Genomic DNA, 12,468 nt, shown 5'->3' on the forward strand with positions numbered 1-12,468 from the left:
TAAACTATTAATTTTAAATAAATAAGTAATTGATTTGGTTTCCAAGAAATGAATTATATTCTATCGGTCATGATCTAGTCATAAGGTGTGTTAATGACCTAAGTTCACACCCTGGTAAGCATAATACCCTCGAAATTAAGAGATTTGGGAATGTGAGAACATGGTAACCCTCGTTATGAGTCATGGATGGGAGGTGTATGTACTTTCATACTGATTTTCCCATTAGTGTGGAATATACAATGAATTATTCATGGTCAACAAGGTGTTGGAAGTAATGTAGAAAGAGCAAACAAGAAATCATATGACATGACTGGTTTATGTGTGGAGTACTTTTGAGTACTAAAACATTATTTTCTTCGTGAAGGACATGGTTAAGATTGTTATTAAACTTCAAATATAACATTGAAGTCCATACTGGACTAACTATCATAGTCAATAGTCAGCATTATGATTAAGCGGAGGTCATATTCTGCTATTATTAAAACCTTGTCTAAGGGACATATTCAATCCCAAAACTCAAATTCATTTGTATTGTAAAGTTGTATTATGCATAATTACATCTATGTTATCATTTTTCTGAAATTTCCTGCAACCACAAGAGACTTGAAAAGGATTAACTAAATAAAATCACTTGAATAGTCTGACATAAAATTATTCAGTTAGGCTCTAGTTGTAGAAGTTGAGAAGGTCCATGAATTGCTTATTCTCCAATCAACAAACCAAGAATCGTTTGATTGGATTTACCTAAAGGTAGTGTGAATAAATAAAGGATTTTTTTGTGTTAACTTGATGTTATTGTTTGAAAACATGTGGATCATGTATATGTCATTCATATGATGCTATGGACATTGGTATTGTGTACATCTTGTATAGGGGTACTGTGTACATGTGGTACATATGGTACTATTGTGGATGCATGTATTGAATGATGTTGAATGATGAGTATAGTTGTATGTGTGTGATGCACATTATGTGTATGAGCACATGATGGAGGAGAAGGCATTGGGTGGTTTTCTGGTGTGGAAACCGATCTAGAGTGCATGAAAACTAAAGAAATAAGTGGAAGTTATGGAGTAATTCAAGGATAAGTATCAATGTTTTATGTCAATTTTATATACATGTGATTTATGAGTTTGGTCTATACATGTGATCTATGTTTGGGTTTATGATGATTACATATAATTTATGGTTTTGATGGTTATGTTTGGAGCTAACCTGATGTGATAATTTTATACACGTGCTAATTTGACTTGTTGTGACTAATGCAAGAAGCGAGCGTTCGAAAAGAACACAAATGAATTGGAAGAACACACATTTCTTCCTATTATTTAAATACAATGAAAATGACGAATCATAGTTAAATGGTGGGCAAAAATAACCCATAGTTACTCAAATAGTAGTACTATTATATCAAGTTATAACATTAACTGTGGTAAATAAAATTGAGTTTCTCCATTTGAAATCTCTCACAAATTGATTGGAACAAATGTTACATGTAACAATGGAAGGAGATTTGCTGGTAGAAATCCTTTGTAACCTATATATTAGAAGATCTGATTCAAGTGGTAAGGCCATGGGAACCTTTCATTTCAGAAACAACTACCTATGCAAGAGGAAGTAAATTGTAAGATTCAGTAATACACCTAGGACGGTGTAAATTTAAGGGGAGGAGTATGCAAAACCCCTCTACTATATGTAACACTATGTTGCTATCATGCCGAACCTAAGCTAAGACTAAGTTATAATAGAAAAGCTAGGTCGGAGGTGTAAAATGAGAGTGAATATTTTATTACCAAATAAATAAAGAAAATGTAAAATGCTTGGAAAACAAGACACTAAGAGATGAGATTCTTGCCAAATGAAATCCCATTGGTGAATGGGAATAGATAATTATTTCATGATAAGGCTTTTAGATCAAATTCTAGAAATGCTTAATGGATGGGAGATAAATATCCATTAAGTTACTTAGCTGGAGAAAGATGCTAAGTTTATGAAAAACATAAAAGCCTTGCAGGAAGGAAAGACAAGCTTTTATGAGGAAAATCCTTGTGGGAGAGAAAGGCGAACTTTTCTGGGAAAAGCCTAGGAAAATGGATAAAAATATCCATAAAAGCTAGACAGCGCTAAAGGAAACCATGTCATGAAAGAGGGTATTAAATACCCATTGAAGAGATCAACAAGAGGAAATTGATCCATGGCAAGAACTCTCAGTTCAGGGGTGAACTAGAGGAAGTCGGTTCTAGGTTGGGTGGTGGTGCTTGTTTTTCCAAGTGACAATTGTTTCAGCTAATCTGGTTCGATTCAATTGCATGGGATGTTCTGTATGTGGCTCCTTACTCTTTATGTTGTTGAATATTTAAGCTTAAGGGTATAATTGCATGGGTTATCTTTGTTATGAGATGATTGAATACTTATGCATGTCACAATGATTGAATATAAATTTAATTGAAGTTAAATTTCATGATGGGAGCATAGTAGGTGGTTAATGATATTGGGTCAGGGACATATGTGACATTCTGCCTAAAATGTGTAACCTTTCCCACACAGTGCGAACTATCCAAAAAACCCTAAAATTTCTTCTTAGAACCAAGATTCGTTCAACTTGGTCATGCAGGCTCACTAGGTGAGCCTCACTCTTCCTGTCGCCCCCTTATCGCATCCCTTTCTACCTTATGCAAATTTTAGATTTCTTGTGATATTGCAAACTTGCCCAAGTGTTGCCTCTACGATGTGCTTATTCTTGGTCAACTTGCTTCTACCCTTAGTCAAACTCCTTTCCTTGTACTTATACGCTCCTTAGCTAAATTATTAAAGTGGACCAACACCCCTCTAATTTCTTGAGTTCACCCATGTGTTTGTCGAACGCCCTTGGATGACCTGTCACTAGGTAGGTGGGTGTCCCTCTGTGGGCGGATATGCCCCTAGGCCAACTTGTTGATGGGCAAGCCGGTGCCCCTGCTAGGTGGGAACGCCTCTCCCTTGACGTTTCCTTTTCATTTGCATTCACACTATCCATCAGCAGTCGCTTGCTTGAATCGCATATCATGTCCATTGTTACCCTGTGCCCTACTCACTTTACCTCCACCCATCGCGTGCCTTATCTGCTATGTCATCACATCGTCCGGGTGTCGGATGGGTGGGCATGCCCATGGGCATAGGCTGGTATGCCTTGCATATTCCCATGCACCTATCCGTTATGATGGGTGCTTGCCACCAAGTTTCCTTTCGTTATACTCTGCCCGGCGCGACGCCAAGTGTGCCGCCTTCATGCGGGCGGGCTCTTGGCATGCGATTCACCAACTCGTTTGTGTTGCTCGACATGTCAACCTGGGCACCTCCCCTCCGTGTAGGCGCACCCATCTATGGGTGGTCATGGGCACCCATTGGTCGTAGTGCCAACTTGGGGCCCTGACACTATTAGTTTAGCATTGACCAATACAAGTTATGATGTTTAAGTTTGAAAAATAAATATTTATTTTTCAATATTATTTAATTTTTTTGAAACATTTAATTGGACCATAAATTCGAAGTTTTGTAGCTTTTGTACAATGTGGATAACTGTGTGAGATTTTTTTGCTGCTAATTTTTTGATTTAGTTGCAATATTTATGTCGTGATTTTCAAATATTTACGAATTGATTTTTCATTGTTAAACTTCATAGGAAAACCAACTAAAATTAAAGTCCTTGAAAATAGCTCATACTCAAGTAAAGAACATATTTTGGGCAGTGTGAGATTTTTTTGCCGCTAATTTTTTGATTTAGTTGCAATATTTATGTTGTGATTTTTAAATATTTGTGCAATTATTTTTCATTGTTAAACTTCATAGGAAAACCATCTAAAATTAAAATCCTTGAAAACTTGATGTAGCCTCAATATTTATGCCATGATTTTTAAATACTTACAATAATTTTCAATGTTAGACTTCATAGGAAAGACACCTAAAATTAAAATCCTTGAAAATAGTTCATACTCAAGTAAATAAAATATTTCAACAATGTGAGATTTTTTTACCATAATTTTTTTATGTAGTGGCAATTTAAATATTTATGCAATGATTTTTCATTGTTAAACTTCATAGGAAAAGCACCTCAAATTAAAGTCCTTGAAAATAGCTCATACTCAAGTAAATAACATATTTCAACTGTGTGAGATTTTTTTTCCATAAGTTTTTGATGTAGTTGCAATATTTATCTCATGATTTTTAAATATGTGTGCAATGATTTCTCATTGTTAAACTTCTTAAGAAAACCATCTAAAATTAAAATCCTTGAAAATTTGATGTAGTGGCAATATTTATGCCATGATTTTTAAATATTCAATGACTTTTTGTTGTTAAACTTCATAGGAAAACAACTTAAAATTAAAATCCTTGAAAATAGCTCATACTCAAGTAAATAGCATATTTCCCATTAGTTATTGCCCACCATAATTTAAGCAAGTATTTGTATAAAAAATGAATAGGAGCATGATGGAAATAAATATGAGTTACTTTCTACCATTATTTATGTTTTCTTCAATGATTTAACATGTAGGATTAAAAGTGTAAATGTGCAAATTTAGTAGTGGTTTCTACCCACCAAAAATTTATGGAAGTCCTTATCCCTTAGTAGACAATTATGTCATAAGGTTCGTGGAACTTCAACCTTGAAGTTAGAATTTTGGTGAACCTTCAAAATTTTTTGAGGTTCAACGAACCTCATAACTATTGACCAAGTCCATAGATCAAAAATCATAATCTCATGTCACAATTGAAGCTTGTAATCTATCCTTACAATTTCCTTGTTTGTGATAGCATTTTTTTTATGTTTATTGATATTGATATCTTACTATTTTATCTTATATTTCATTTTAAACTTACTATATATATAGACCAACCTAATGTTGGACCTTAGATTAGAACTCCAACCAAATCTAATCATTGTCGAAGACGAACGAGAATCCAAACTATATAACTTAAGTAGACAATGAGCTTTTCCATTTCATATTTCAATTTGCAATTTTTCTAAAAACATATCATTCTTAGTCCTCTTCAATTTATACTAACAAGACATAACCATTATAAAAATACATATAAAAAATAAACATCCACCTACATAACCATTATAAAAATACATATAAAAAATAAACATCCACCTAAATGCATAGATAACTACCCACTATAATATGAAACTTTTCTCATGAGCGATCCATCATTCAACGTAAACTTTTGGCTAACGGATAACCCTACTTTCCATCGCGATACATCAATATTCAAACAAAATCATTTAAATAATTATAATCATAATTATAATTTTAATTCCAATAATATAATTTAATCTATTCAAAATAAAATATAAATCCTTGTAAAATTCACTTTCTTTTAATCAAAACGATAGAAAATCTACCTGATCCATAAAGTTTACACTATTAGGTGCTATAACTACAGCGGATGTAGGAATATATATTCAGTCAATATCATACTTAAGTATCCTTCCACGTGGGCGAGCACAAAAATTGTTCCTGATTCCATATCTAGACAACTTACAGTCTTTACCAGTCACGCTTTATACACCGTTTACCATTTCTGTGAGTTGAACGTTGGATGGTTATTACTTTACACATTCCATTGGCCAGTTATCTGACAACGTTAAACAGAAATTCTGCAACTTCAAGTTTCTTGTATGAGTTGCAGAGCTTACCATTTCTGTGAGTTGAACGTTGGATGGTTATTACTTTACACATTCCATTGGCCAGTTATGTGACAACGTTAAACAAAAATTCTGCAACTTTCTTCTATGAGTTGCGGAAACTATGGGCTGTTGTCATCTCTGATTCTCTCCTGCTTTTCTTCCCATGAATTCCATGCTGGAATGAAATGATCCTCTTCTGTTTTTCTTTTTCTTCCCAGGAATTCCATGGTAGAATCAAATAAATAGTGGGTGACAGACAGTCCCGAAGCTGGTTTTGAAACTGTCAATGACAAAGTTTTCTGGAGGGATTTTCGAAATAATAACAATTTTCTCGAGGAAGATTGGAAATGATAATGAAGAAAAAAAATTGGAGGCCAGTTCTTTTCAGAGAAAAAACGGTGCAAGAAAAATGGCAATCACAGGTGCTCCTAACATTTGAGGCTGTTGAAGAGAAGTTTTTCACATGTTCAAGGTGTTACCATCTACCGTGTTTGAGTTGCAGATCATGATGTGTGAGGCCATGGGGAGAGTTGCATGGCGCATCAGTCTTCCACCATGAAATCAGCTTTGGACATTTTTGTGTTGAAAGACCAGACGTACGTAATAAAATACTGCAAGAAATGGACACGATCGAGATTTGAGAGAAAAGGAAATTGTTCAAAACAAGAACATCCCAACACCAATAATGGCGTCTATAGGAATTGGCTGGAGTTAGCAACTGCGATTGAAAGTAACTTCGATCAGGGTATAAGCAACACCACCGAAGCGATCGACGATGTTTGCGGTTTACAGTTATGGAGATTAGTTTATTTTGATTTTTTCTGTTCATGATCCGGAGGGATAGGGAATTTGCACAGGTTATGGTAAATCTAGGAGTTGTTTTTAGTGTGATTTTTGTGTTATTTATTTGTATTATTTAATTTAGATTTTTGATTATATATATAGATTCAACAATTTGGAAAAAAAATTAGTACATTTTAGTTGTACAAGATTATCTATCAAGCTTGTAATTTTAATAAATTCTTATTAAATTCTAGAAAAATTAAGTGGAAAAACTTACAGTAAAAACTTCCAAAAAATCACAATAAAAACTTCCAAAAAATCACAATAAAAACAATTCCATAAATCTATATGATAGATTTGAACGTGTGATTGTCTACCAAAGAAAAATTCTAAATAAATGTTTAATCCTGTCAAAATTAATATTGTATAATAAGGAAGGAATATTTTTTATAAAAATTTACATTGTGTCACTGAAAAATAATTATTTTCCAATTTAAATTTAAATTAAAAAATTATTTTATTTTTCTGTTTAGAATATAATCTTAATAGACTAACCATTATTAAACCCTTGACTCATGATAGAGGGCCAAAAACTTCGCAACAAAGCCAGAGACTTGGCGGGAGATTCAACCATCAACGCTGAGGAAATTACAGTATTGCATGTTATTATGTTCCAAGATGACGAAAGGAGGTTAGCTTTCCAAAATTGGATATTTAAAGCTGCTCAAGTATGTTTACCATTTACTTCTATGAAAAGGGATACATTTGTTTTTCAGGAATAACCTTTCAATACTTTGTTGTTAATGATTTTAACCATAATAATTTAATTAAATAAATAAAAAGTTGAATATTTTTTAATATTTGAATTTTAATTTTTGTGATTTATAATGAATTAAAAAATTGGTTAAATTGTTTTGAACTAGTAAATGTAATTTTCAGTGTGGTCAATTTTTTATTTTTCATCTTATAACTCTCTTCACTCCAATGACACGAGCTCTTTTTCATGGTATTTCATTCGGGTAAAGAAGAAATAACCAAAATGGAGCTGGATTTTTAATTGGAAGATATCCAAATTTTCATAATAAAACAAAAAAAAAAGGTTTCCACCCATTTCATTAAATATTGATAATCATATATTAATAGTGAATCGAGTAATTTGCCTCCGTTCGAAACTAGGTAAACCGAAAATTTCTCCACTTTTCTTAAATCATTTTTTAATATTTAAACTTAAATATATCTAATATTTAAGAATAATTAAAATTATATAAAAATATTTATTTAGGTTTTAGGTTTTTTTATTAAATTTTTTTTAAATATCAAATATTTAAAATTTTAAATACTGTTTTATTTTTAAAAAAATATTTGATATTACATAAATTTAAAATTAAAATAAATATATTATAATTATGTTTTAATATTGGAAAAATATTTTTTAATATTTATTTTCTTAAAAATAATAAAAAAATATTTTAAACATTTTTTTTCCAATTTGAATATAGTGCTAAATGTAAAGTGAGTAACATTACTGATGATTGTGTAAACTCATTATAATTTGACATTTGCTTACTATAATTGATATTTTTTTCATATATATTTTTAATACATAAACGGATTGATAAAGCCTTTAAAATTTTAATGTTTATAAGGAATATATTTAGACTTTCAATATACTTGTATCATTAATTAATAAGATGTATGCAATTCATTAGGAAGAAGATGTGTAACCTTCATTCTTGAAAATGAAGTAACAAATGTTATAAGTAATATTAAAAAAAAAATATATGTATAAATATGTGTTGAGTTTATATATGATATTAAGAAGGATAAATTGTTATCTTAGTCATATAAGTTTATATCTCTAATCTAATTTGTAATATATTTACTTTTTATTTTAATTATTGAATTATCAAGTTACTTTCCTTTCATTTGAATGCTAGAGATTGTGACAAATGTTTCTATATAAGTTGAGCAAATGAGTTATTGTTTTTAAATATTTTAAATTCAATGTGGATTATTGTTTTTAAATATTTTAAATTCAATGTGTTAGTTTAATATTTGGTCGTCAATGTCAATGGATATTTAACTAACTCTATACATTTAGGGTTTGGTTTGAATCTTCTTAAACATGTTATGAGTAAATTAGTTTACACTAATGTATTTACCAAATGAATATAGATAAGTGTTGGACACCTAATTCTCTATGAGTTGGTGTAGAATGTGAACAACTACTAGAATCTAATAAACGTTGGAAGATAAATCCAATAATATACAATGTATTATAAATAAACATCTTATGAATAGTAAATGTAATCTAATACTTATCTTTCATATTTTGTGCTTTAACCATATACGTATTTAACAATAAATATTCATGAAATCAGAAATTAAAATGAATATATCATAAACAAATAACAATATAATATTTCATTAACATGTAATTACATATAATTATGAATTGAATAACTATTAATAATCTTACTTACTATAATAGTTATATTATTAAATTCAAATAATTTAATTATTTATATTATTTTTTAGTTTTAACATTTTTAATTTAATACTTTTACTATTTTAATTAAAATTTTAAAATTATATATTTATTTATTTCTGATTAATATAATTAATTAATTAGTTTTTATAAATTTTAATCCTAACTATTATATTTCCTTTTATCTAATTTCTTAAAATTACCCAAATATGACGGATATACCATTTGCATAGTTTTTTTTCCTTGTCTTATTTTTGTCATCTCATTCTCCATATATTTAAAATTGGTACAACTTACGAACACGATTATTTTATAACCAATGATCTATTAAAAAAATCGTCCATTAACTCGCCCCTTGTCTTATTTTTGTCATCTCATTCTCCATATATTTAAAATTGGTACAACTTACGAACACGATTATTTTATAACCAATGATCTATTAAAAAAATCGTCCATTAAAGGGCGAGTTAACTAATTAGTTCAATTTTTTCATAACCACTTCATAACACACAATCACCAAATCCGCTACTCCCCATGGGCTTCACCACTTGCAATTATATAGATGTAGGATGATCCTTTTGAAATGAGGTTTAATTATTAATAATTGTTAAAAACAGAGGATTTAACTTCCACAGAGTATTTATGGAATATTTTAGTAAGAGCTAAAATAGACAATTGAGATTCATTTGAAAGCTAGTTATGCTATTTTTATTTATATTTATTTTTTATTATGTTTTTTAATTATATATTATTTTAAATGTATATTCTTCTCACTCAAGGAAACAATATTATATATTTAAAATCATAGAATATATAGATGTTTAAGTTTAATTATTCATACTATTGGAAAAAAATAAAAACCATTGCACACAAATACTACCTTGTTGAGAATTTATAAAGCATACATTTTGCGAGCAGGGCTTCTGGAGATAGCTAGTTTCACATAAAAAACAATATAACATCAAAATATTCTAGCAAAAGAGATGTCCAAAGCTGGAATAACCAAAGGTGGGTCTCCATGGACTCTACCTCCTCCTCGTAAAAAAGAATCATTGAGATCCATAGACCTACCAAGTAGAGACAAAGCATCCTTTGAGAGAGCATCTTCTTTTTCATTGAATTCATGATGGATATGGTGGAAAGACACCCACTCAGTAACATGCATGGATTTATTGATATCTATGATAATGGGATCCAACTTGAATTCACTCATTGTGGCCCTTCGATGGCCCCACTAAATGAATAGCTTGGAGTATCCCATAATTTACAATTCCTTAACTTCCCTTTTTTCTACCATATCCATAGAAATCAAAGAGAAATGAATTTTGCGTGATTGTTTGAGCCTATATTGGGTGTGTATCTATAGAACATATAATGAGAGTGATTGAAAAATAGAGAAATGACCACTTTGCACATCATAGGAGGACCTTGGCTTGGCCCATCAAGAAAAATCTAGGGAATCCCATAATCTCAAAAAGGCATGATCAAGTTCCTTAGGATTTTCACCTTCAACTCTGATTTAAATTCATTGGCAAGGGAGATAATTTTACCAACTATTATCTTGAATGGAAGCTTAATATTATGAAATATGCACAAGTTTCAAACCCTCCAGAACCCACTCACCAAGAAGTAGGGTAAACGTGTATAAGCTTTGACATATATATCCAAGTGTTGTAACCTTAAACAATCAACTAGGAGCAAACTAGTAAAAAGTTCCTTGGGTTTGAGCTCCTTCCATATAATCCTCACCAGTTGGAGAGTGTAATGGAACTGAATGAAAAAATGGAAGAAGACTTGTCCTGAGATTTAGTTAAATAGCATGAGTATGACCAAACAAACCTCATTTTAGGCCTACTTCCCATGTAAGAAATTTGTTTTTGAGTGCCAATTAGAGTGAGATTTTCCATTTGAGACGCATCAGGGGCTTCTAGATCAAACACTACCACCATTTCTTGTTACCTATAATCCATCCTTTGTAAAATTCCTTGTAGCCAAATCTTGCAATGTATTCTATATCGTTGGGATTCTTTGACTAGCATAAATAATTTGGGACGTCTTTATAAAGGTGATTGTAATTAGACATTAGAAAAATAATGTAATGATGTCACTAAGTCATCACTTATCCACTTACTCCAATAGAATCTATTGTCTTCCACCTAATTCAACATCTAATTTTGAGGACTTTTGGATTTTGTGTCACTAAGGAAGAATATGTTTTCCTATCAGATAGCTTGGAAGAGGGGGACAAAAAAGAGAAAATCGTTCCCAACACATATCTAAGGATCCTCATCAATTTGAACGCTATGTCCACCCCCCACCCTCAATACTTTCTACTCCTTGACCAGAGGGAAGGCATACATCAAGGTATTATAGTCAATTGACCATTTATTTGAGTTTTGAGGTCATCTGATAATCACCCTATGAGTGCCATTAGTTGAAAATCTATTAAACAAAAGGTATTATAGACTCATGTGCCAGTGTGTGTGTTTTGTGTTATTTAAGCAACGGATCGATCAGATTGCCAATACACAAACATTTAAATGGAAGGACCTCAAAGAAATACATTAAACAAACACAAGACACAGACAATCTTAATAAGGAGTTCACCCTATTCTCTAGGGCTACATCTCTGATCCAGATTTCAGTGGTGGCCTTATTTTATTGTGCTTTCAGCAGAGAATTACAATGCAGGGACTCAATGTGAGTTCTCCTGAAGCAGGTTTTTGCTTGGCAGGGTGGTTCTTGGATCAACGGTGGTTTTCTCTCTCCTCCGCTGCCACATGTCGATTAGTGTATGGGATCGCTTTGCTCCTGTCTAAAACCTCTTACCATTCAAGGGAACCCTGATCAAAACTGTCGGTTTCTAGGGTGCGGGTCCCACCTTTTTACTTTAGCGCTTTTCATTTCTCTGCACACGGTTCTTTGGCTCCCAACGTGACCAAGGGCTTAAGGCTCCTCCATTTCGGCCTGTTTGCCCAATGATGCGCGATCAAAAATCAGCTCCTTTTCCCGGTTTGGGGCTCCCAGGGGCTATTTTGACCTCCTGCGCAGTCTCCATGGGCCTCAGTCAGCACGCTTTGACCGAGGTCCTCGTCGTTCCACACCGGCTCCCATGGCCATTGATTCAAGGTGTTTTTGATGCTATTTTGGATTTCATTAGAGATTTTTTTTGTTCCAATATAGTCAAGGTTCTTTGACAGTCATTCATGGATCCAATTCCGATCACAGCCTTCTCACTGAAAAGCTTTTGGACCACCAAAAGTTGGTTTTCTTAAAGCATTGGCTAAGTGAGGAAACTGCTATCTCACTTGTCCAATCTCAATCCACTTCGCACTGCTCGGCTTCAAACCTTTAAACCCAATCCTAAGGTATCCCACTTGTTCACTGCGCGTCATCCTCACCTTCCTGTCCAGCACTGTGTCTTCCCGTAATTCACTTAGATATTCAGGTAGCAGGTCATTAACAGAAGGTAATTGACTCTCCTCTTCAAGGTCCTCAATCATTGAAGGTTCAAACAACCTCAAGC

Source organism: Pinus tabuliformis, chromosome 6 (assembly GCF_031772625.1).
Source record: "Pinus tabuliformis cultivar Carrire ecotype Pingquan chromosome 6, CPIR1, whole genome shotgun sequence".
NCBI classification, from domain to species: domain Eukaryota; kingdom Viridiplantae; phylum Streptophyta; class Pinopsida; order Pinales; family Pinaceae; genus Pinus; species Pinus tabuliformis.